Raw genomic sequence first — 26,917 nt, forward strand, 5'->3', positions numbered from 1 at the left:
TTTGGTTGACTTTCTTAAAACATCCGACAAGCAGTATGTGTTAAAGCTTTTCTTTCATCAATAAATTGTATTTTTTGTATCCAAAAGATTTCTGTCTCTCCTGATATTGTGAGGGATACTCAATGTCATTGCAAACTTGTTTTTTGAAAGAAAACAAAAGAATTTGTATATGAGTGGGACTTTCCAATTGAAATAATCGTGTAAGTGTATACGTAAGTATGTTAACAGTTATGTTTCCTATGGTGTAGCTCAACTGGATAATTTTTTGGGTAATAGGGTGGTTGCTCTTGGTGTATATGCTATTCTCTAGAGATTATAATGGGTCTTGCAAGTAAGGATGGCTTATTTTCCTATTTAGCATTTCTTTTATTCACGCTCCTCTATGTCTGCTATGCAACTTTCTGTTTAGTTTATAGTCTTATATTGTGTTTCCTTCTGTATTAACATTACAGATTGATGCTATATTTCTGTAAACCAAGGTTTGTTCTTGGATAATTTTGTAAAAATTTAAAAAAGAAATTAAAGAAATGCTCAGTTTATTTGTGTTTCCTATGTGTAGAGCTATCAGATAGCTCCAGGTCATCAGGGACAGACTGGGCCAGTCCTGTTTTTATCCCATTACATATGCTGGAAGTACAACAAAGACTGGCTTAGTCCATCCTGAGGACTTGGAGCCATCTGATAATCCTATCTATGTGGGAAAACATCCAAGGTTATGGATAAATGATCATAATCAGTGGCTCAAAACCATTTTGACTGCTGGGTTTCAAGTTTGATGGGTGCTTTTATTTTGATAAATGTATGCTTATGGGTTATTTAATAATATGCTCATGCTTTGAGTCCTTTAGCAGATTTTCACAAAGCAGCAACCAAAATAGCAGGTAACATTAGTATCAAACTTTATCTATTTCCTGTTCATAAATTTGGCAATTTCCTCAGAGTGTGCAGATGTGTTAGCACTTGGCAGTATGTAGGTCAAAAACAGTTTTGGAATCCTGCTATCTGAAGTGCTTACATTTGTCAAGTTTGCTCTTCATGTCATCCATGGAGTCTAAGGCTTTTGGGGAAAGACAATGCTATGAATGCCAGGCAAGCAAAGAAGCTTATGTTAAGGCAATGCAGTCCTTATCTTCAACTTAATTTTGCATACAGATTTATCCTGATGGGGGGGGGGGGGGGGGAGGGAGTTTATAAAGTGGTTAGCAGCAGCAGTGGGCATTAGGAAACAATATCACTTTAATGGCTATCCAGGCAGATAAAGGATGACCTACACATATGATGTATTTTCTACCAACCTTTAATCTACTTTTCTTGGCAAGAGTCTGTAGTGTTTAATTCTGAACTCAAGTTGTTTTCCAGTGCCTCCAAGGCTTGTGAATCTCATGCATAAGTTTCTGTTAATGTTTTTACAATCAAATATAATGGTTCAGGCCAAACATTTCCCAGAGTGTCTAATGAGCCAGATGACATTCTTTCACAAATAAATGATCTCATTTCAGGTTGTTAACACCAAAGATAAAGGCAAGGGAAGTAAGTTCCACAGGAATTCTGGAGGAGTGATTAGCCAGGATGAGAAAGAGGCCTCCGAGCAGCAGGTACCTGAGACGTCCACATCAGAACTGGAATGCAGGGTCCTCAGGAAGCGAGGCGGAAATAGCAAGGATGTCATTCTTTGCCAAATTCTCTTTGGAGAGGGCCAGCAGGTTTAAATATCCACAGATCCTGATGTCATCTGGAAGGGACGCCCCCATGGTTCCCACCATGACGTGGATAAGACCAGCCTGTGTGCATGCCCGCGTGCCTAGAGAGATCAGATGGCAAGATGATGGCCGGCGGAGTCCATGCCAACCTGGGAGGCCTGGAAGTGGTTGGCAACATCCGCTAGTTACCTACGACCTGCCTATCTACCTCATGGAGTTAGGGAGGTGAAGAAAGAGGTGAGCAGAAGTGGTCACAGCCATCTGCGACTGGGCGGAACAGATGTCCCCATCCTTTAGTCTGACAGCCTTAGGAGAGTGTGACAAGAAGCACATAATATAGACATCAACAAAATTAAGAAATGGGCAATTAGCAAATTTGAGGGTTGGTATCCAGGCACTTCCTCATCACTTAGGATTGCAGTGGCCTCTGACTACTAGATGGTGTGCACCCTTCTGATAAAGGCATGGGTATTTGGAGAACCTTCCAGGATGCCCTGAATGGCATGTTTAGCTTTGTACTCAGGTCAAGTCAGGCACAAATGCCCTCATCTCTGAGTGGTACCACAAGGAATGATGACTAGCAAGTTTGCTACTGAAGAGCAGTGTCAAGAAAACCAGTCAAATCGGGACTAGCAAACTTTGAAAGACAAGTCTATAGAAAGGTGCCATTTATTTTAACTTTACTATGAAAGATTGAACTTGGGGTAAGGGTTGGGGGAGGGATATGATTTGTATTGTCTGATGTATTACTCGCTGGGGAGGGCTTGCGCTATCGGCACCGAGCCCCGCCGGGGGAAGGTCACCTGTTTCCACTCCCCACCCGGACGGCCTCAGCTCCGATAGAGCGACCCAGGCCTTCGTTGAAAAAGTTAAGCAAACTGAAAAAAAAATAAAAAATTGCGCAGAGATCAGCGAAACCCCGCCTACCTGCCAGCTGAACCAATCAGCATTGCCCTGCAGGGTTTTAAATTAAGATCGCAGCGGTGATTTCTTCCTTCTTCTTCTCTGCTTTACTCGCTGGGGAGGGCCTGCGCTATCGGCGCCGAGCCCCGCCGGGGGAAGGTCACCTGTTTCCACTCCCCACCCGGATGGCCTCAGCTCCGATAGAGCGACCCAGGCCTTCGTTGAAAAAGTTAAGCAAACTGAAAAAAAATAAAAAAATTGCGCCGAGATCAGCGAAACCCCGCCTACCTGCCAGCTGAACCAATCAGCATTGCCCTGCAGGGTTTTAAATTAAGACCGCAGCGGCGCCGCGCGCCGTGTGTCGCTCGCCGAAGGAGCGCGACAAAGGGGCAGGCCCCTTTGTGCTCCCCTTCGTGCAGCCCCTGAGAAAGACCTGAGTAACCCTTGGCCTACAGCACTACTCAACAAGGAACCTATGCTAAGCTCACTACCTAAATCCACCTCAATATTAAATTGGTCCCCATAAATATAGGTACAAGACTCTTTCTTCTTCAATTATCTAATTACTAACCACCTTCTAAGCCAGTTCCTTATCACTTCCAATTTATCAATTTATCATAAATCTTAAACAAAATGCAATCCTACCCTATTCCCATTTTACACCACTACCACTCCTCTCGAATAATACCACCTTTCCAAGTCACAAACCGACCAGTCAAATCCATCATGGCCTCACCTCTCTCTCAACTACTAGGACTCACTTTTTTCACACTATCATTATTCAATGCACAATCCCTCACGAAGAAAACCCACATTCTCAACGACCATCTCAATGACTCTAATCCAGACATATGTGCCATTACTGAAACCTGGCTCAGACATCGCCATCATAAATCAATTACCTACACACAGCTATGACATTTTCTCTATCCCCAGACAGAAAAAAAGAGGAGGTGGTCTTCTGCTAGCAGCAAAAAAACCCCTCAACCTCTCTAACCTCCCAATCAAGAGTCCCTCCTCTAAATTGGAACTAGGCTTTATCAAATCTAACCAGCTCCAAATCCTTTTAGTTTATGCTCCCCCCCGGATTGCTGGAATCGAACTTCTCTCCGCTCATAGAAGCCATCACAAAATATATAAACTTGGACTCCCCTGCTATGTTACTGGGAGACTTTAACCCTCCATGTAGATGCTACTCCTCCCTCAGCCAACTGCGAAGCCTTTCTTACTACCCTTAGAGCCATGGGTTTTGAACAAATCATAGACAAACCTACACACAAAGCTGGACACACACTGGACCTCCTCTTCATTAACTCTGGTATCTCATATTCTTCTCCCCCTGACTGCACCCCAGTCCCATGGTCAGACCATGCTCTTATATCCACCTCTCTGACAGGAGGCCCCCCCAGCTTGGGGGGGCCTCCTGACCCCCCCAAGCTGGCCAAAAGTTCTTTTTGGGCCGAACGAGCCTTCCGGCGCGAACTCGCCGGGAATCACGTGACGCCGACGTCACATGCTTCTAGCCAAGGATTGCAGAAATGGCGTCCTCACTCCTCGCTCGATCACCAGGGAGTTGTGGTAAGTCTGGGGGGGGGGATTAAGGAGGGTGAGGGGGTTTAAATTTTTATTTTGGCTCAACAATCGCGATTTCCAACATATCCAACATTGCTATGTTGGATATGTGGGAAATCCGATCGTTTGTCACATCACTTTTTTAAGTTAAAAACAAAATATGCGTAGCGTTTTACATATGCGGTCAATACGAATGCACACCCCTACTCTCCATCTCCTTCTTTGTTTTAGTGAAGGCCTGCACCCTATAGTACTGGGATTACCATGGCTGCAGCAGCATATGCCTCAATTCAATTGGGCTAAACTGGAATTGGGGTCCAGACTGCCATGGGAAATGCCTGATGGAGGTCACCCCTATACCCTGCATGCCAACCACCCCAGTAATGCTGGGGTTGCCGCCTCAATATGCATCTTTCCAAGATGACTTTTCAAAAGAAGCTGCGGATGTGCTACCGCCTCACAGACCTTATGACTGCGCTATTAATCTGAAGCCGAACACTGAACCACCCAAGGGACAGGTATACCCCCTCTCCGTGGCAGAGAATAAAGCCATGTCCGAATATATTCAGGAAAACCTCCAAAAGGGCTTCATAAGACCCTTCAAGTCTCCTGCTGGCGCAGGTTTCTTCTTTGTGGGGAAGAAGGACGGAACATTGCGTCCATGATCTCAGGGCTATTTGACAGACTACAGGGAGCCAAGATCTTCTCCAAACTTGATCTGAAAAGAGCCTACAACTTACTTTGCATTCGCACTGGCGATGAGTGGAAAATGGCCTTCAACACCCGGGATGGTCACTTTGAATATTTAGTGATGTCCTTCGGCCTGTGCAATGCCCCTGCTGTCTTTCAAAATTTAATGAATGACATTTTCCGGGATCTCCTCTATAAGACTGTCGTTATCTACCTAGATGACATCTTGATATTCTCTCAAGACAGGACCACTCATTTTGAGGATGTTAGAGTGCTGCAAAGACTCCGCGAGAACCATCTATATGCCAAGCTATCCAAGTGTGAATTCCATAAGGAATCAGTGCCTTTCTTGGGCTACATTGTTTCCAACCAAGGCTTTCAAATGGATCCACAAAAGCTGGAGGGCACAACCCACCAGTCTAAAGGCGTTCAGATGTTTCTTAAGTTTCACCAACTATTACAGGGCTTTCATCAAGAATTACTCCTCACATACAGTTCCACTTACAGCTATGACAAAGAAAGGTGCCAATGTTGCAAATTGGTCTCTGGAGGCAATAGCTGCATTCCAGAAAAAAAGATGGCCTTTCGAGCAAGCCGTGTCTCCGACACCCGGATCCCTCCAAGCCCTTCATCGTTAAGGTCGATGCCTCAGACGTTGGCGTAGGGGCCGTACTAAGCCAGGCCGGTGATTCAAAGGCTTTACAACCATGCTCATTCTTCTCCCATTGCTTCTCTCCTGCAGAGAAAAATTACGGAATAGGAGACAATGAGCTCCTGGCTATAAAGATGGCATTCGAAGAATGGTGCCCTTGGCTCGAAGGAGCGCAACATCAAGTCACTGTCTTTACAGACCATAAGAATCTGGAGTACCTCCGCCATGCACAGTGCCTAAATCATAGACCAGCGAGATGGTCTCTGTTTTTCAACAGATTAAACTTTGTGCTAAAATACCACCCTGGAGATAAGAATATCAGGGCATCTGCTCTGATATTCTTATCTCGCTCAATCCTCTCTGAGGACATTCCAGAGGAACCGCAACACATCATTGACCCAGAAAGGGTTATTTTGGTAGCTACTCACTCAGTACCTGCAGAAAAAAATCATCATACCCAAGAACCTCAGAAAGAAGTTGTTAGCATGGGCTCACGACTTTAAGCTGGCAGGACACCCTGGCCAATGCAGAACTCTGTCTAAGCTACAAAACTTTCATTGGTGACCCACCATGAAGGAAGGCACTTTCTCCTACATTGCTTCCTGTGCAAGACAGAAGATGCCACCCGGTCATCCTTGGGGCCTACTCCAACCCTTGCCAGTACCAGATGATGAACCATGGACACATCGCCACAGACTTTGTGGTAGACTTACCACTTTCAGGAGGAAACATGATTTGGGTAACTGTAGATCGGTTCTCAAAGATCACTCAGTTTGTGGCTTTCCCTGGCTTACCCACTGCCATGGAGCTCGCCAAGCTCTTCATCACGCACATCTTCTGCCTACAGGGCATGCCTAAGCACATAGTCTCTGATCGAGGAGCCCAATTCACAGCTAAAGTTCTGGAAGGCACTATGCAAGAAGTTTGATATTTCTCTCGACTTCACCTCAGCATACCATCCACAATCTAACAGGCAAACAGACAGAATGAACAGGACACTCTAGCAGTTCATTCGTGCCTATGTAAACACTTGCCAGAATGATTGGAGTGAACTGTTGCCCTGGGCTGAATTCGCCATCAATTCTCATCCAGCAACATCCACTGGATGAACACCATTCAAAGTGGTTTATGGATGACTACCACTGCCACTTCCATTATCAGTGTTGTCCCCGGCAGCTCAATCTACTGCCAAAGATATTCAACAACTTTGGACTAGCCAAAAAGAGATGCTTCTTAAAGCAGGACTTCAAGCTAAAAAAGGATACGATGCTCACCACTGCAAAGCTCCAGATTTCCACCCTGGTGACAAAGTCTGGCTATCCACTAAGCACTTAAGACTTAAACTTCCTTTAGCTTGCTTCGCTCCACGCTTCATTGGACTATTTCCCATTCTCCGACGACTAGGCAATCTCACCTATAGTCTGAAGCTACCTTGAAGATCCACAATGCATTCCACATCTCACTATTGAAGCCATTGATCCTTAGTGAGTTCTCAAACAAGACACCCAAAGCTACTCCTATAGATGCAGAAGAAGACATCAAATACAAGGTAGATGCTATTCTTGATGTGAGAAAAAGAGGCAGAGTATGGGAATACCTCCTATCATGGGAGGGTTATGGACTTGAAGAAAACTCTTGGACTCCATTGGCAAATATACTGGATAAAGAGATGCTACAGGACTTCCATAGATTGCATCCTCAGAAACCAAGACCTGGTAGGAAACAGCGTGGATGCCCTTTGAAGGGTGGTACTGTTGCATCCATTGGTGCTAGACGGCTTTACCCCATTTGCCTCACCTTGTTCATGTCGCCTCCCACTTACCTAGGAAAGATGGCTACCACCACGACTAAAAGCTGACCTCTCTGGCGTCCCTGGAACAGCTATAGTACAGCCTCCCGCCATGCTCCTCCCAGGTACCTACTAGGGTGCATGCGCATCACCCACGTCTTTATTCCAACATTGGTGCGAACCTCGTGGGCGTTCCCCCTTGCTGACGTCATGCCATCCGGGTATATACAGAGTTAGCAAGGACTCAAATCCGTTCCTGTCTACGCTACTCTGCCGCTTCCGTATTGCTGCTGGAAGCTCTCTTTCTGCCCTTCGGGGTAACTGATAACCTGGGTACCCGCTCCTCGATGGCCCTCTGCTTTATTTCAGGTGCCTTACAGGGAACAGGTACTCGCTCCTCGAGGGCCTGCTCTCCCTCCCTCGGTGCCTGCACTTCCTGCTTCTACCTAATGGAATCGCATACCTACAGCAAACACCTAGTGAGTTCTCTAACTCTGTCTGACTCATCCACAGTACGACCAAGCTGGGAAACCTGCTTCGGAACATTCCTGTACTAACGGGGTGAGAAGAGCTCCCTCTGCCGAGGTCCCTGAAACTGCAACTACCAGACTGCCTCCTCTGGTGGTACTCTCCACGCTGTATAATAAAAAACTGTGTTTGTGCTTTCTGAGTCTAGCCTAGTACTCTGGCTCCTCATGGGGTTCCTCCCCGTGGGCATGGTCATCTGCCATAATACCCAAGGATCCACCCAAACACTGCTTAACCATAACAGGAAACAGAACAGACCAAGCTACTACCGATCCCTACAGATAATCCACATATTAAAAGAATGCTTCATCTCAGTCTTTACATGCAGAACACAAACCCTCACCAAATACAGAATAAAGTCACAAAGTATAAATAGAAATGTGCAGACAAAAACTGAACTGTAAAACGCATCACGCCAGACTCTATATAGTGCAGCAATGGGAAAAAAATTTTTACATTCCTCATTAAACAAATCAATAAAATCAAGATATAAATCATTAATCATAATAGTAAAATCATACAAATAAAATAGTTTCAAAACAGCTGATGAATAGAATATCCAATCATTAAAGACTCATGCAAATTTTGAAAGCTTTACCAAACACCAATAAAATATTTCAGACACATCACACACTACCCAATAATTAAAATGGTAGTCAATCAAGAAAAATGAACTTAAAAAGCTAGCTTTACTTACCCTCTCCAGCAGTTCTCCTACTCTTTTCCCTTGCAGGCCACACACACACACACACACACACACCAGTCACACCCTCAGGACCAGTTTCTGGATCTTGCACACCAATCATCTCCCCAAACAGTCTCTCTCTCTCTCTCTCACACACACACACACCAGTCATCTCCCTGATCAGTCTCTCACACATACACACGTCACCTCTCTGGCCAGTCTCTCTGTCACACAATGCTCTCACTCTCTCTTACTTACACACAAGCTCTCAATCACACACATGTTCTATCTCACTTACAAACAGGCTCAATCACACACATGCCCTCTGTCACAACCACAAGCCAGCCAAAAACATGCTCCATCTCTCTCTCACAGACACACATTGACACACACAAGCAACCTCCCTGACTCACATATACAGCATACGCATAGAGAAGCACCCTCCCTGTCTCACACACAGAAGCACCATCCCTTTCTCACATACACACACACACACACAGAAGCACCATTTCTTTCTCACATACACAGAAGCACCCTTCCGATCTCAAATACACAAAGGCCTCCAGCTGAACAGCTTGTGGCGGCTAGCAACGCTGATCTTTTCTTCGGCCCCGCCGGCCTGCTTTCTGGTGGAGGCTGGCTGCGGCAGCCTTCATTTCACTGGTGGCGGCTGGCAGCGCCCATCTTCTTTTCTTTTGGCCCCGCTGGCCTGGTCTCAGGCGTGGCCGGCTGCACCCATCTTCTTTTCTTTGGCCCCGCCGGCCTGCTCTCCGGTGGCGGCTGGCTGCGCCAGTCTTCATTTCTCCGGCGGCGGCTGGCAGCACCAATCTTCTTTTCTTCGGCCCTGCCGGCCTGCTCTCCTGTGGTGGCTGGCTGTGGTCTTCATTTCTCCGGTGGTGGCTGGCTGCGCCAGTCTTCTTTTCTTCGGCCTGGTGCCCTCAAATGTGAGCAGAAGCAGAGGAGGCCATGTGATCAGCTAGTCCAGCCCACAGGGGGAAGCCCGATCCCCTGATAGGCCAATCCGCCCCTGGTGGATACTCTCACATGGCCTTCTATTTCAAGCGGCCACTAAAACACTGGGAACCAAAAGAATGAAACTAATATGTTGCATTCGTGGGGGTTTGTCATGCATTTCACAGACCCACAAATGCTATGAATAGGGACCTATTAGTTGCGGATTGCGCATTCATTGAAAATGGATGCACATCCCTAGTAAATACCATATGCACAAAAAAATGTGTGTGCATTGCAAACAAAATGAATACAATAACTGCACATCCTTAGCTATGCCCTGCACACTGACTTGCAGTTATACCAAAGCTTGATTTGGAGTCCTAGGGGGCATTCCATGAAGTTAGCAAGTAGCACAATTAAGACTAATCGGAGAAAATTCTTTTTCTCTCAATGCACAATAAAGCTCTGGAGTTTGTTGCCAGAGGATGTGGTTAGTATAGCTGGGTTCAAAAAAGGTTTGGATAAGTTCTTGGAGGAGAAGTCCACTAACGGCTATTAATCAAGTTTAGTTAGGGGTAGATTTTCAAAGGGGTACGCGCGTACCCCCCGAAAACCTACCCCAACCCTCCCCCTGCGCGCGCCTATTTTGCATAGGCTCGGCGGCGTGCGCAAGTCCCGGGGCTTCGTAAAGGGGGCGGGGAGGGGGCGTGTCTGCTGGGGCGTGGTGCCGCTCAGGGGCGTGGCCGAGGCCCCCTGGTCTGGTGATGGCACGCCAGCAGCCTGCTTTCAGCAGGCGTAAATCTGCCAATAAAGGTAGGGGGGGTTTAGATGGGGTTGGGGGGGTGGGTTAGGGAGGGGAAGGTGCGAGGGGTGGTGGAAAGAAAGTTCCCTTTGAGGCCGCTCCGAAATCGGAGCGGCCTCGGAGGGAACAGGCAGCGCGCGCCGGACTCAGCGCATGCAAGTTGCACAAATGTGCACCCCCTTGCGCACGCCTACCCTGGCTTTTATAAGATACACGCGGCTATGCACGTATCTTTCGTTGGCGCCTGGTTGCGCGAACAAAAGTACGCGCTCGCGCAACTTTTATAAAATCCAGCCCTTAGGGAATAGCAACTGCTATTAACTGCATCAGTAGCATGGGATCTTCTTAATGTTTGGGTAATTGTCAGGTTCTTGTGGCTTGGTTTGGCATCTGTTGGAAACAGGATGCTGGGTAGGGATGTGCAGAGCAAAAGTTTAAGTTCATATGTCCATATGTCCAAAGGGGGTCCCATTTGCGGTCAATATGGACATAAACAGAATTCAATGAGTTGAGTATATGTCCATATGTGCAAATAAAAATTTAAACCCCTCACCCTCCTTAACCCCCCCCCCCCCCCAAGACTTACCACAACTCCCTAGTGGTCCAGCGGGGTCAGGACGCCATTTCTGACCAACTTTGCAAGGAGCACGTGACGTCGGCGTCACGTCGGAGTGACGCGGCGTCACGTGATTCCCCGCGGGTTCGCGCCGGAACGCTCGTTCGGCCCAAAAGGAACTTTTGGCCAGCTTGGGGGGGTCAGGAGGCCCCCCCCAACCGGGCCAAAAGTTCCTTTTGGGCCGAACGAGGGTGCCGGAGGGAACTCGCGGGGAATCACGTGACGCCGCGTCACGCCGACGTCACGTGATTCCCCGGGGGGTCGCTTCCGGGATCCCCGTTCGGCCCAAAAGGAACTTTTGGCCAGCTTGGGGGTGTCAGGAGGCCCCCCCCCCAAACTGGCCAAAAGTTCCTTTTGGGCCGAACAAGGATCCCGGAAGCGCCCCCACGGGGAATCGCGTGACGCGGCGTCACGTGATTCCCCGCAAGTTCCCTCCGGCACCCTCGTTCGGCCCAAAAGGAACTTTTGGCCCGGTTGGGGGGGCCTCCTGACCCCCCCCAAGCTGGCCAAAAGTTCCTTTTGGGCCGAACGCGCGTTCCGGCGCGAACCCGCGGGGAATCACGTGGCGCCAACGTCACGTGCTCCTCGGAAAGGCTTTCAGAAATGGCGTCCTCACTCCTCGCTGGATCACCAGGGAGTTGTGGTAAGTCTTTGGGGGGGGGATTAAGGAAGGTGAGGGGTTTAAATTTTTATTTTGGATCAACAATCGCGATTTCCAACTTATTCAACATAGCTATGTTGAATAAGTTGGAAATCCGATCGTTTGTCTTATCACTTTTTTAAGTTAAAAAAAAAAAATAGCGTTTTACATTTATGTTCAATACGAATGCACACCCCTAATGCTGGGCTTGATGGACCCTTGGTCTGACCCATCATGTCAATTTCTTATGTTCTTATGTCCTTTCTGAAAGAAAGACAGTTAACTTTCTTGACTCAAGTACCAACTCAGCCTGCTTTTCCTTATATTCTCCTCACCCATAGGTCTGCTTTTGACACTGCTGGGTTTCCTTTTTCCTCTACTACTCCCTCCACCCCACTTGCAGGAACAAAAGCTAGATAAACAGCTGCATCGTTTGCTCCTCTCTGCTGATGGCTGCCATGCCTATGCATTTTTGATAAATAAGTTTTAAATAAAGTATTATTGGTTTTAATTATGGTGTTTAAGCAATCCAACAGCAGGCTTGCTGTTGGATTGCTGGTTTTTTTTTTTTTAATTTAGAGCAAAATATAGTTTATACCTGTACTTCAGAATATTGTACTGGACAAAATACAAAGAGCTTGATTAACTGATTTAATGCCATGGCTTACAGCACATCTTCCTTTCATGAATGTCACTTAATAAAAAAAAAAAAGAAGAATCCTTAGAATACAAGGGGCTCTCAACAAGAAATCTGTTCACTTTGAAGACAGAATATGCTAATGATATACTTTCTATGGGCTAAATAAATTTGCTTTTAGCATGCTTTTAATAGGATACTTTCTCATGAGTCTATGATGATACAGTGACCCTTAATCATAAATCCATCAAACAATACAGATCTGTTTTCTTTTCAGTCAATGCATCTTATTTAACCATATCCTACGAGATGCCTCTTGTCTTTAGCTGGAGGCAGGAAATGATGTACAATTAGCACATTTATGTGGCATTAACAAACAATCTTGTTAGTTCACTACTTTCTAATATTTGCAACAATCCCTTGGAAGCAGATTAGGACCAATTGTAATTACCATATGCAAGTTTCAGTCACAGAAAAGATCAAAGAATATTCACTTTAATCAAAGCCACTATGATAACGATTCAATTATTTTTCTCTCAAAATCTCTTTGTAAATTTAACTTTATGGAAGTGAAATGCTAATCTAAAATTGTTGTATACTTTTTCCTGCTCTATTTATAGTCATGCCTGGGGAGGTCAATGGAAATGTTCAGACTATTTGATAAACTTTGCAAGTTTTTTTGCTGGGGGAGTGGGGTGGGTGTGGGAAGAGGGGAACAGTGGTAATATTATCCAAAATGTTGGACAGTGTTCAGTGGAAAATAAATACTCATTGTAAAGGGCAGCACATTTTAAATCAATCCCATTTTTTGAAAAGGTAAAGTGCTGTATTTGTACACAAAACAACTCAATTTACTGTGTGAGCTGCATTATATTCTGTACCGCTAGCAGTTCGGAAATATCTGCTGCTTGTGTTGAGAGCAAATGATTTTGGTGACCTCAGGAAGCCCCATGATAAAATAAGAGCAAGACACCTGCCCGGTATGTACAAAAGCTGCAGATCTGCACAAAATCCTGTGTCTACAGCATTGCCCACTAGACCTCTAAACCTAATTTGTTCACTAATTTGTCAGATCATCCAGGTACTTTGCCTTACCCATTTTTCTACGCATTTCTTGCTTATTAAAATATTCTCTCTTTTTCTTTGTTTCCCTTTGCTCTTCTCGTTTCCCCTTCCCTTTGGTCTTCCCATCTCTCATCCTCACTTTCCCAGCCACTCTTGGAAAGCTGATAAAAAGCATTTGAACATCTCATACTATGTAAAGAATTTAAGAAATAGATTTTTTTTAATGCTTGGTATCACATCCTGATAGACTACAGTGGTAACTTCACAAGAGACTGATTTTAATATGAGGCATATAGCATCCCCAATGAACAAGAACTATATACTGTTTGGCCCAGGGTTGTCTAGGTGCCCCATCGCTGGGTTAACCTTGCCCCCTTTGAGCCACCCAACATCACTTCAGCTTTCTGTGAACCAGCGGGTCCACAGCTGCAGTGATCCATCATCGGTGGACAACTAACCTCAGCAAGTACAGATGGAAAGAGACCTTCTCCCCACCAACATGCTTTTCTATTTCTGGGCTTCCCCTATTCAACCGCTGGAGTGGGGACCTGAGAATTTTCTTGGGTCCTGCACCCCCAAGGCCATCTCTGATATTCTGATAAGTCTCTTCCATTTTCTGTCTATGGGGAAAAATGCTTGGGGGTAATAAACATAGAAACGATAGCAGAAAAAGACCAAACAATCCATCTATTCAGCCCAGCAAGCTTATGGTAGTATCTGCCACGCCATGCAGGTCACCGCCATAGTTATCAGTTTCCCAGATCGTAAAAGTCAGGGCCCTTGTGGTAACGGTGGTAACTTGAATCCAATTCACCGTTACCTCTTGTTGAAGCAGAGAACAATGTTGGAGTTGCATCAAAAGTATCAGGCTTCTTGGTTAAGGATATTAACAGCCGCATCTTCAAGTTGCCCCCATACTTATTTAATGTCCCAGACCATATAATTAAATATCCTTGTTAGTTGCTGTCTGAATCTAATTTCCCTTTTCCTCCTTTCCCCCTGCCATTAAAGCAGAGAGCAATGATGGAGTTGCATCAACAGTATGAAAGATGATTGGTTAAGGGTAGTAACTGCCACACTAACAAGTTACCCCCCATGCACTCTTTTCCTCATTTCTATCCTCTAGCCTTCAGGTGTTGCGGAATGTGCCCTCAGGCCCTGTTAGGAGCTCAGAGGCATGATCCTGTCTAAGTTAGGATGTGAGCCCTTGGGCCACGGCACGGCTCAGGGAGGAGCCCCAAGACACATCGCGGGAGGTAAACTGGTATGAGCACGAGTGGAGCAGGAGCAAGGCTGGAGAGAAGACAAGGCGAGGATTATCCGGAACAGGAACTAGGCAGGCTCAGCCCTTCACTGGACCTATATGCACCAATGAGATCCAGCAACGCAATGCTGATCTCGTGAGTAGCTTCCAGCCACTCAATAACCCTTCCGGACCCGTCGTTGAGTAACGACGAGTGTGTGAGGCCAGACGTAGGCTGAGGGCAGGAACATGAAGACTCAGATGAAGACAGGATACACAGAGGATTCAGACGAAGACTTGGATACTCAGGAGACTCGGACGAAGACTTGGATACTCTGACAAGGACTCAGAATAGTCAGAAGACTCGGACAAGGATTCAAGTTGCTTGGAAGTTTCAGGCAAGGATTCAAGAGTCAGGCGGAAGTACTGGGTAAGAACTGCATTGCAGCATGCCTACACAGCCGACCGTGGCTGGTCACGGACCACGCTGAATGCAAAGCAGACTCCAGGCGAAGACGTGGAAATTGAAACTGGAACATGGCGAAGATTCAGTAGAGGCCTGCACCGGGGTGCGCCCTGCACAGTTGCCTGTGGCTGGTCGCGGACCACACTGGAGCAGAGCAGGTTCTGGTAGAGTCTTAGGCATGGACATATGTAATCTGTAGACCGGGAGCAAGATACTCAGGAACAAGGCTTTAAAAACAGAAGTCTCCCGGAGGCTTGCACTGCAGACAAGAAAGTGGCCTTGTACCACGAGGCGCCCTACACAGCCATCCCATGGGCTGGTCACAGACCACGACATGGCACGCCAAGAGAGGTGGAAAGACGAGGGACCTGGGAACTGGATGAAGAGCTGAAGATGAGACGTCCGATGTTCCTGTCTTGACTCCGTCCATCAGGAACATGGCACCTCAGGACACAGGACATCTGGACACGGAACATCTGAAACATCAGGAAAAGGAGACAGGCGACGAGGGAGCTCCGATGAGAGACTAGACCAGGGACATCAAGGAGATGAAGTTCAGAAACACGAAGAAAATGGAATGAAGATCCATCAAGGCACAGGAGACCATGGAAGACCTGGATCGGAAGGAAGATCACCGACTCTGTGCAAACCCGATCCGAAGGCCCTGAAGAATGGCAGCAGGGCCCTTTTATAGGGTTGAAGCAGGAACACGCTGATGTCACTTCAGAGGGCCGCGAGGCTTTTCCCACCTCTGGCCCTTTAAATATCGACGAGAGGCGCATGCCCGCACCTAAGGTGAAGCAGGAAGAGGAGACATGCTGGCGGTGTCTCTGCCGCATGGAAGATGGACAGAGGCAGCGGCAGAGGCAGCTTCCCTGCCACTTAGATGGAGGACCCCGGCAGCGGCAGCAGCTGTGACTGAGCAGGAGCAGCATCGGCGGATTCAGCGGCAGAGGAAAGCTCCTGACAGTGGCACTAGGAATGTGGGGGAGCCGGGACAGAGCAGTATGGCCTACCAAGAGGAAATGGCATTAGCAGCCCGGCTGGCCCCATTCAAGCTGGAGGTAGGTGGGGGGCTGCCCGCAGCTCACGGGCAGACTCACATCATCAGGGATCCACAATGTTTATCCCATGTGCCTTTGAAATCTTTCACTGTTTTTGCCTTCACAACCTCCTCTGGAAGAGCATTCTAGACATCCACCACCCTCTGTGAATAAATATTTCCTGATGTTGGGTCTGAGTCATCCTCCCTGGAGTTTCATTTTATGACCCCTAGTTCTACTGATTTCTTTCCAACAGAAAAGGTTTGTAGATTGTGCATCATTAAAACCTTTCAGGTATCTGAAGGTTTGTATCATATCTTCCCTGCACCTCCTCTCCTCCAAGGTATATATTTTTAGGTCCTTCAACCTCTCCTCATAAGTCATTTGATGGAGACCTGCCACCATTTTGGTCGCTCTTCTCTGGACTGCCTCCATCCTGTCTCTGTCACTTTTGAGATAATCATCTTGTACAGGTCCTTGGTGAGGCCATATCACCTCCTTTTTCTTACTGGTTATTTATCTCTCTATGCAGCTTAGCATTCTTCTGGCTTTTGCTATCGCCTTGTCACATAGTTTCTAGCGATCTGAAGACCGTGAAACAATCACCCCAAGGTCCCTCTCTTGCTCTGTGCACAGCAGCCTTTCACCACCCTCATCACATACAACTCTTTTGGATTACCGCACCCCAGATGCATGACTCTGCACTTCATGGCATTGAATCCCTGCTGCCATATCTTTGACCACTGTTCAAGCTTCCTTAAATCACATCTTATTCTCTCTACTCCATCTGGAATGTCCACTCTGTTGCACATCTTAGTATCATCTACATATAGACAAACTTTACCTTTTATCCCTTCCACAATGTCGCTCACAAAGAAACTGATCAGAACCGGTCCCAACTCTGATCCTTGTGGCACACCACTTAACACTGTTACCATTACAAGTCTTCTTTCTGTCAACCAGTTTGTAATCCATGCCACCACCTTGGTGCTCACTCCCAAGCTTCTCATTTTATTCACAAACCTCCTATGCGAGACCATATCAAAAGCTTTGCTGAAATCCAAGTAGATCACATCAAGAGCTCTTCCTCGATCCAATTCTTTAGTCACCCAATCAAAAAAATCAATCAGATTTGTCTGACAGGACCTTCCCCTGGTGAATTCATGCTTTCACTATCCTTTCCTTCAGCAGAGTCTCCATTAATTTTCACAACACTGCAGTGAGGCTAACCGGCTATAGTTTCCACTCTTGGGAAGCTGGACAACCATTCTTCTCCAATTATTTGGCACTATTCCCATTTCCAGGGATCTATTCAACAGGTCATTCAGCAGATCCACCAAAACATCTCTGATCTTCCTAGTATCCAAGGATGAACCTCATTCTGACTTGTCTACTTTTAGTTTTGCTACCTCGTCCCACACATTCTCTTCTGTGAATGAAATTTAATCTACCCCATCTCTAGCTATGGTCTTGTCAACCAGCAACAGTCCTTCTCCAGGGTCTTCTTTAGTGAACCCTGAAGTGAAGTATGTGTTTAATATTTCTGCCATTTCTTAATCTCTCTCCTTTTCACCTTTTAATTTCACCATACCATTTCAGGCCTCCCTTCTTTCTCTGATGTATCTGAAAAATGTTGTGTCTCCTCTCTAAACCACTTTGGCAATTCTTTCTTCCACTTGATTTATTGCTTTCTTGATTTCTTTCTTCGTCTCCCTCGGTTTTAACAGTTCTTCCTTGTGTTCCTATTTTTTGGGATCCTTTATACTTCTTGAATGCTGTTCTTTTTGAATTAATTTTTTCAGTCACCTCCTTACAGAACCAGATTGGTTTCTTTTCCTCTTACTCTTTTTTTATTTTCCTAACATATAGATTTGTTGCCTTTGTAATAGCTTCTTTTAAGTTAGCCCACTGTTGTTCCACCTCAACCATTTTCTCCCAGTCTTCCAGTTCTTCCTCCAGATCCATCCTCATTTTGACAAAATCTGTATTTGTGAAATTCAAAACAGTTGTTTGTGTGACTTCTTTGTATCCTATTTGCGATATTGAACCATGCTGTCTGATGATCATTACTGCTCAGTTGAGCTCCTATTCGAACATCAGAGACATTATCCCTATTAGTGAGCACTAGATCAAAGATGACACCTTTCCTTGTGGGTTCCATTACCATTTGTCTAAGGAAAGCACTTTGAAGGGCATCCACTATCTCTCTACTTTTTGTAGATTCCGCAGAAGGAATCACTATCCACTTTTGAGTATAACCAGTTATTTTAAAGATAGATAAGTTTTTCTGAATATCACAGTTAGCCAGATAACTTATCCAGCTAACTAACTCTACCTCAGAATTCTCCTGGAACACATCTATATAATCTGACTAAATAAAGTAGCCATATAATGAATATGCTCTGCCCAGACCATCCCCTTGCCCTGCCCCTTTTTCAGAACTTTTCACTTGGGTGCGTAGAGGGATATACACACATATGCAGGCACCTTTTAAAATCCTCTCAGCATGCACCGGTCCGAGATGTGTGTGTATTTCCCGGTGTGTGCCAGGCTTTTAAAATTCACCTTTAAATTTGCATTCCACAGGGTATCTAAACTGATAAGAGGTTTAGATAATGTAATATTCCTAGGAGTACAAGTTAATACTGAACTTTCCTTCCAGGATCTACCCTCCTGGCAAAAGGAAGATGAGCTTGCTAAGGGCATATACTGCTGATTCTCAGCACCCTGTAGAAAACCACTGGATGCTAACAATGGTACAGGACCTTCCGCACTCAGGGAGACCAAGTTCCTCTTATCCAGAAATTTGGTTTGACAAACAAAAGGCATCCAAAATCAGTTGGGAAGGGAGAGAAAGAGTTGCTTGGGACATGGAGGGTAACTGCTTCTGGGTGCCTTTCCTCTTCTTACCCATTTAATTTGGTATCCAAAATACAGAAGGAAACAGATTACAAACATGGCTTTGGTATTCCAGTTGAGGTGTGCCACTGCATACCACAATTTATGCTCCCTGGCCTCAGACGCTCAGGCAGGGGTTTGGTGCTTTAACAAGAAACTCCAACAGGCAGTGAGCTGATGTCTGGACTTGCACAGACTCATTTAGAGACATTTGATATTCTCTTTTTTTTTTTACTAAATCCATATCAAGGCAGATTACAATCAAAATTATAGTTAAAATAATTGCAATTGCAGCCCAGATTAGAATCAAAATAAGTAATATTAAACATAGTGATAGAACATATATGCAGATCCAGTTAGAGATATGAGGTAGAGACTGTAATAGTCATCTAAACATCTAGGCTGTAGTAGTACGTAGGGATGTGAGTCGTTTTTCAATGATTAAAATTATCGTCCGATAATTTTAAAACGTCTTAAATCGTTAAAGAACACGATACAATGGGAATTCTAACGATTTATAGTTAAAAAATCGTTAATCGGGTTAGTGCGCACTAACAGAAAATGATACAAAATTGACACTTTTCAGGTCAGTTAGGAATGAATATGTATTCCTATTGGCTAGCTGCCCTCTTATTTATTGATGTTACCAAGGTTCCCACTGAGGTGATGGTTGGGGGGATGGGAAATGGAAACAGTTGGTAGCTTGAAAAAAAAAGTAATGTGATCAGTCAATGTGCCTAGAACTTGTGCCTATCCCTGATACCGGGAGTGTTGTGATCTTCCTGCACACAGTTCCCTAACCCTGATACCGGGAGTGTTGTGATCTTCCTGCACGCAGTGCCCTAACCCTGATACCAGGGGTGTTGTGATCTTCCTGCACTGAGCAGGGATACGGCACTGCATGCAGGAAGATCACAACACTCCCGGTATCAGGGTTAGGGCACTGCGTGCAGAAAGATCACAACACTCCCGGTATCAGGGATAGGGCACTGCGTGCAGGAGGATCACAACACCCCCGGTATCAGGGATAGGGCACTGCGTGCAGGAAGATCACAACACCCCCGGTATCAGGGATAGGGCACTGCGTGCAGGAAGATCACAACACCCTTGGTATCAGGGATAGGGCACTGCATGCAGGAAGATCACAACACCCCTGGTATCAGGGATACGGCACTGCGTGCAGGAAGATCACAACACTCCCGGTATCAGGGATAGGGCACAAGTTCTAGTCACATTGACTGATCACATTACTTTTTTTGTCAAGCTACCAACGGTTTCCATTTCCCATCCCCCATATATTGTCAGTGGGAACCTTGGTAACATGAATAAATAAGAGGGCAGCCAATAGGAATACATATTCATTCCTAAACTGACCTTAACTGACCTGAAAAGTGTCAAATTGTATCATTTTCTGTTAGCGCGCACTAACAATGGTTAGTGCGCACTAACTTCCTGTTAGCGCGCACTAATCGGAAAAACCGATTTTTTTAAAAAATCGTGCCAAACACGATTTTCTTCTCCTGCCAGACGATTTCGATCGTTAAGACGATCGGGCACACGATTCACATCCCTAGTAGTACGTATAGTAGATCCTAAAGGGGCACTTTGTGAAATTTGGTAGTAAGAATAATGACACAGGCAGACACAAGAGTACAAATGCATAGATGATAAGGCAAGCACCTGGTGCCAAGGAAGTAAAAATCCATTAAGTAGCATTGGCCCAGTTGTAGTTAAAGTTGTGGACTCATGATCAGGAAGTTCTGAGAGTCAGGTAGTAGAAGGGAAAGTCTCTGTTGTGGGATCTAAAGAAAAGCCTGGCTGAAGAGCCAGATCTTGATTTTCTTCCAGAAAGTAAGGTCTCAAGGCATAGCTGTAGTGGTATCTTGTTCTATATTTTTGTGGCATAGCAGCTAAATTCAAGAAATCTCATACAAGTTAATCTGGCCAAAGCAAAAGGAGGGGAGGAGAGGAGGGCTATTTGAGAGGATCGATGTTCGCTTGTGGGAGTGTAGAGGAATAGAAGCTGGGGCCGAGTAATTCATGCATTTTAAGGCTTGGCTCTTCAGGACAGCATTTGATATCAAATGATTCTGTCTATATCCTTTGACTTAAGAGTGCTCATGTTTTTATTATTTAATGAAATATTATGGATGTTTTGATTATAAACCATCATGATCACATTTCCCTGTAAATATATAAGTAACTGTAAATTAATTAAATAAAAAGCAAATAATTTTTAATTTTATCTTGCTTGTGTCAGGAGCCAGTGTAACAGATGTAAGATTGGCCTTATATGGTCAGTTGCTTTGGCCCCTACCAAAAGTCTAGCAGCCATATTCTGGAAAAGCTGGAGGCATTTAAGATTATATTGTGAGATGTCACTAAATAGAGAATTAAAATATTTCATGAGATTGGTGTGTTTCTCAAAGTAGTTTTGCAGTAGGATAATCTGGTGCAAATACATGAGGTTTTACCACCTTTGAGACGTGGTTGTCCATTGTAAGTTTGTGGTCTAGTTGAACCCTCAGATTGTGCACTGAATCATTAGTTTATAAGAGAATTCCTGACAAGGTCAAAATAGATAATAGAGGGTGCCCTTATCAGCTGTGCCAGAGGAGTTCTGATTTGAAAAGGTTTAGTTTGATTTTGTAGTTGTTCAGCCACTGGGCTACTACTGTAATGTAAAGCAATGGATGAAGCTTGATCCAAACCCATTTTGATGCAGAGTTGGATGTCATCGACAAACAGGTAGCATTCAATGTTAAACCACTGTATGAGGATGTACGTAGACTGGACAAATATAAATGCTGAAAAGGATTGGGGAAAGCAGTGAACCCTGAACTACTAGGATTAGTTGGTCCATGAGATGGACTGAATTCTGTTAGGAAAGATTCAAGCCATTTGAAAACTGTACCTTTAATTCTTATATTTTCTAAATGTTGTATCAAGAGCTGGTGATTAACAGTATGAAAGGTAGGACTAGGCGGTTGTTACCATGTTGGTTGGCATTTAGTTGAATAAATCAAGGCTAACAAGACAAATTCTGTTCCATGGCCATTCCTGAAGCCAGGAGTTAACAATTTGCTCTCTTCTAGGAAGTCTAAGAGTTGGATGTGGACTACTAGGGATGTGCAGAGCAAAAGTTTAAGTTCATATGTCCAAAGGGGGTCCCATTTGCGGTCAATATGGACATAAACAGAATTCAATGAGTTGAGTATATGTCCATATGTGCAAATAAACATTTAAACCCCTCACCCTCCTTAATCCCCCCCCCCCCAAGACTTACCACAACTCCGTGGTGGTCCAGCGGGGTCAGGACGCCATTTCTGACCAACTTTGCAAGGAGCACGTGACGTCAGCGTCACGTCGGAGTGACGCGGCGTCACGTGATTCCCCGCGGGTTCGCGCCAGAACGCTCGTTCGGCCCAAAAGGAACTTTTGGCCAGCTTGGGGGGGCCTCCTGACACCCCCAAGCTGGCCAAAAGTTCCTTTTGGGCCGAACGAGCGTTCCGGCGCGAACCCGCGGGGAATCATGTGACGCCGCGTCACTCCGACGTGACGCTGACGTCACGTGCTCCTTGCAAAGTTGGTCAGAAATGGCGTCCTGACCCCGCTTTCATACTGTTAATCACCAGCTCTTGATACAACATTTAGAAAATATAAGAATTAAAGGTACAGTTTTCAAATGGCTTGAATCTTTCCTAACAGAATTCAGTCCATCTCATGGACCAACTAATCCTAGTAGTTCAGGGTTCACTGCTTTCCCCAATCCTTTTCAGGTGCCGGAGGGTGCCGGAGGGAACTCGTGGGGAATCACGTGACGCCGCGTCACTGCGACATGGCGCCGACGTCACGTGATTCCCCGGGGGGGTCACTTCCGGGATCCTCGTTCGGCCCAAAAGGAACTTTTGGCCAGCTTGGGGGTGTCAGGAGGCCCCCCAAGCTGGCCAAAAGTTCCTTTTGGGCCGAACGAGGATCCCGGAAGCGACCCCGCGGGAATCACGTGACGTCGGCGTGACGCGGCGTCACGTGATTCCCCGCGAGTTCCCTCCGGCACCCTCGTTCGGCCCAAAAGGAACTTTTGGCCAGCTTGGGGGGGCCTCCTGACCCCCCCAAGCTGGCCAAAAGTTCCTTTTGGGCCGAACGAGCGTTCCGGCGCGAACCCGCGGGGAATCACGTGACGCCGCGTCACTTGCTCCTCGGAAAGGCTTTCAGAAATGGCGTCCTCACTCCTCGCTGGATCACCAGGGAGTTGTGGTAAGTCTTTGGGGGGGGGGATTAAGGAAGGTGAGGGGTTTAAATTTTTATTTTGGATCAACAATCGCGATTTCCAACTTATTCAACATACATACTTATTCAACAAAGTGATGACATAAACGATCGGATTTCCAATAAGTTGGAAATCCGATCGTTTATGTCTTATCACTTTTTTAAGTTAAAAAAAAAATAAGTAGCGTTTTACATTTATGTTCAATACGAATGCACACCCCTATGGACTACTATTTCCACTAGTTTGGATAGAAAGGGAAGGCTGGAAACTGGATGATAATGGTCTATTTTTGGATCAGATACTGGTTTCTTCAAGAAAAGTTTGATTGCAGAATACGGTTGCAGATGAATTTGAGGATATAAGCTCTAATGAGTAAGTGGATCAATCGATCCTATGGAAAATCTTCTCTACTTCTTTTGTGGAGATTGTCCTGAAATCATAGAGTTGCAGACTGTCTTGGAGGTAATTGAATTAGTCCAGCCAGTTGAGGAATGAGCAATGCTGGCCTTTAAGGATGAGCTGGGAAATTGCCTGGGGTGTAGGGTCACAAAGGATGCCTTGGGCACCACTGGCATCACCCATTGGACAAGCATAGCAGCTATGATAGCTCTGGGTATGGACTTAGAACAGGAGATGCAATTCAGGCAAATGCAAAATGAGCAGGTGTTTTCAGGTCAGCAGCATTGAAATCACCTCTGGCCTATATTCCTCTGCACCATTAAGGAGGCAGACTTGAATTTTAATCTTTTCTTTACTGGCATTGGCCCCTCTCTTCTTTGCGCAGCTGTGCAGTTCACTGATGAGCTATTTCAATCATGCGAGTGCAGAACAAAGAAGAGAAGAGGATCTGGGAACATAGAGAAAGGAGCAGCCACATTCAAAGCGATGGCCAAGGCATGAAAGCAAAGTGTGAGACTGACTGTCTGCAGGTACTTGGAGCAAATTATTATACCCTGCTGTCACCTGTGACTCTAAACTTGTTGAGCAGAAGGAGAGGGGATAATCTATGGATATGCTGTTGAGTCCAAACTAACTGTAATAGTTTTTAGGATTGCTGTGGTGTGTGTGTGTGTGTGGGGGGGGGGGGGGGGGCAGGCAAACCCTAGTCTGTCAAACAGAACCCTGCCTGAAGACTCCTGCCTTTCCAGTCTAGCTGCAAAATCTCCAGTACTTTTCTTATGGATGATAGATTATTGCCCAAGGTATGGGGGCTATGCATTACCTGGTGTGCAAGAAAGCCCATCTGTACCCTGATGCTCCATCCCTGCTATAACTGCTGTCAGCACCTGCCTCAACTAGGTGTGCCTGCATGCGAGTATGGCACTGGTTGTTCAGAGTGGAGAAGACCTTTCTATTAAATGTAGTCCTGGAGGGTACTTTGTAATCAAGGGCTAACAGATGCGTAAAGTTCAGGTTCTCCACTACTGGTAGGGGCTGGTCATCAAAGGAAATCATTTCCCCAATGATCCTCATTACTAATTTATATGCTGCCTGCCTCTTACGCTGGATAAGTGCTATGAAATACCACCCCATTTCCTCTATGGTGGGTTGCCACTGCAGCTGCTGTTGGAAGTGGCAATGTGATAAGTCTGAAGACTTTTGGTTCTGGTTTTTACTTTGACTGTCAGATGGGATCCTCAGGCTAGTACTGCCACTGTATCCTGATGCCAATGCTATTAGGTGCTGCTTCTGCAGATAATACTGCATATTAGGGATGTGCAGAAGGAAAAAAAACTTGTTTCGTTTCATTTTTTGTTTCCAGGACCCAAATTTGTTTCACTAGTTTCATAGGGGGGAAAAAACAATTTGTTTATTAGTTTCATTCGTATTTTGCTTGCCATTGAAGTCAATGGGGGAAGTATTTACAGCCTATTTTTGGCTGAAGAATTGGGGTTTTCTTATCAATTCTTATGAAACTTCTAGGGAGCAATCATCAGAACGAGAAAAGAGCTCCAAGGCACTTAGACTGTGGCAAAGTGGCACCAAAGTGGCATGAATTGCCTAAGGTACTGTAAAGGGGCAAATGGGTACCAGGAGTGGCAAGAATGCTTTAACAGAGGTGCAAACACACCAGTTGTATGAACCCTTGAAGTCAGCATCACAGGCAATGTGGCAAGACAAGTGGCATCAACATCGTACAGCACAATGAAGGGGGAACATAGCAAGCAGAAAGAGTGTCAGAAAAAACCACAAGGCATCAATAAAGGGACAAAGCAGCAAAAAGACTAGCACCAACACACTGAGGAACCATGATAGTGGCAAGAACACAAGGAGTAGAGTGAGTCATCTGGTGTATGGCAGCAAGGCAGATTGGCAGAAAGTTGATAGGGGCAAGACAGGCTGGCAGAGTGGAGGTAGTCAGGTCCCTGTGGTTTTGATAGGGGCAAGACAGGCTGGCCCCTGGGAGAGTTCCCTTTCCTTTGTGCAGGAAAGAGGTCCATAGAATGGGTTCACCACTAGTGGGGTGGTTCTGTTGGTGTCTAGTGAGCTCTCGCTGGTCTTTTAAAATCTGATGGATGTAGCAGATTATGCAAACAATTTTGAAGACCAAGGCAGAGGAGGTTTCCATGTGAACAGCGGTTCAACATGAATCAGCGGGTGTTAAGAGATAGGCAACACCCAGGGAAAGTTCCCTTTCCTTTGCACAGGAAAGGGCTCCCTAGAATGGGTTGGCTCCTAGAGTGGGGCCCAAGCCTTCAAAGTGTGGTGACATGGAGGAGGTTTCCATGTGAACAGCGGTTCTGGTTCAACATGGGTCAGCAGTTACTAAGAGATAGGCTGGGAGGACTTTCAGCTGGGAACCTCTACCTGAGAGGTCGGCAGAGAAGGGCAGGTTACAAGCTCTTTTTTTCACCTGTTGAGCCGTTCCATCAAGCCGCCCCGTAGCCACGCCCCCGAAGTGATGTCACCAGGAGGGGCCGGAATCGCTGGGATAAATCCAGGCTAGTTGCGGCGCACTGCCGAAGCCGTGCGCCAGAGGGACGCGCCCCTTGGTGAAAATGTCTTTATACTTTTCCTAACCATATGGGCAGGAAAAGGAAATCAAAAGTCTGGACTTCTTCCCCAGCGACTATGGAGGCTAGAGGACCGATGGACCAACATATTGTAAGGCGGGTAAGTCAAGCAGCCCGCAATACGATTCCTGATATATCTTTCTCCTCAGGAGCTTCTGCCAGCCCGAGCCAGCAGTTACAAACTCAACCTCACCCGGACCTGAATGCTCCTAATCAACCAGGTTTAATGACGGAAGGAAGTATTATGGATAAAGATGAATCAAACCCCACAGATACTGGGGAAGTGGTGGAATTGGGATCTAATGGGGGATCTGGACTACAGGTATTTAGTCCAGTAACCATAGATCCCCAAAACATAACCTTGGTTGATGTATGGAGAACAATTAATGATTTGCAAAAAGTAATGACTGGATTTATGACTCAGACTAATAAAGGGAATAGAGTTGAAAAATGTTATAGAGTCACATGATACCCGCTTGAAACAATTGGAGGAAGTAGGCAGGGGGGCTACAGTGCAGATAGCAACCCTGCAAATTGCAAATAATTCTTTTATTAAGGATTCCTTGACAACTCATAGGCAAACTGAGAGACTGGAGAATGAGAATAGGGTTAGAAACCTGAGGTTCCTGAACTTCCCTATGACCAGACTCCTTTCAGCCACTGAAAGATATAATTACGATGGAGAAGGTACAGAGAAGGGCTACCAAAATGATAAGGGGAATGGAACAACTCCCCTATGAGGAAAGACTA

The sequence above is a fragment of the Rhinatrema bivittatum genome, chromosome 6 (genome assembly GCF_901001135.1).
Source record: "Rhinatrema bivittatum chromosome 6, aRhiBiv1.1, whole genome shotgun sequence".
Classification (NCBI taxonomy): Eukaryota; Metazoa; Chordata; class Amphibia; order Gymnophiona; family Rhinatrematidae; genus Rhinatrema; species Rhinatrema bivittatum.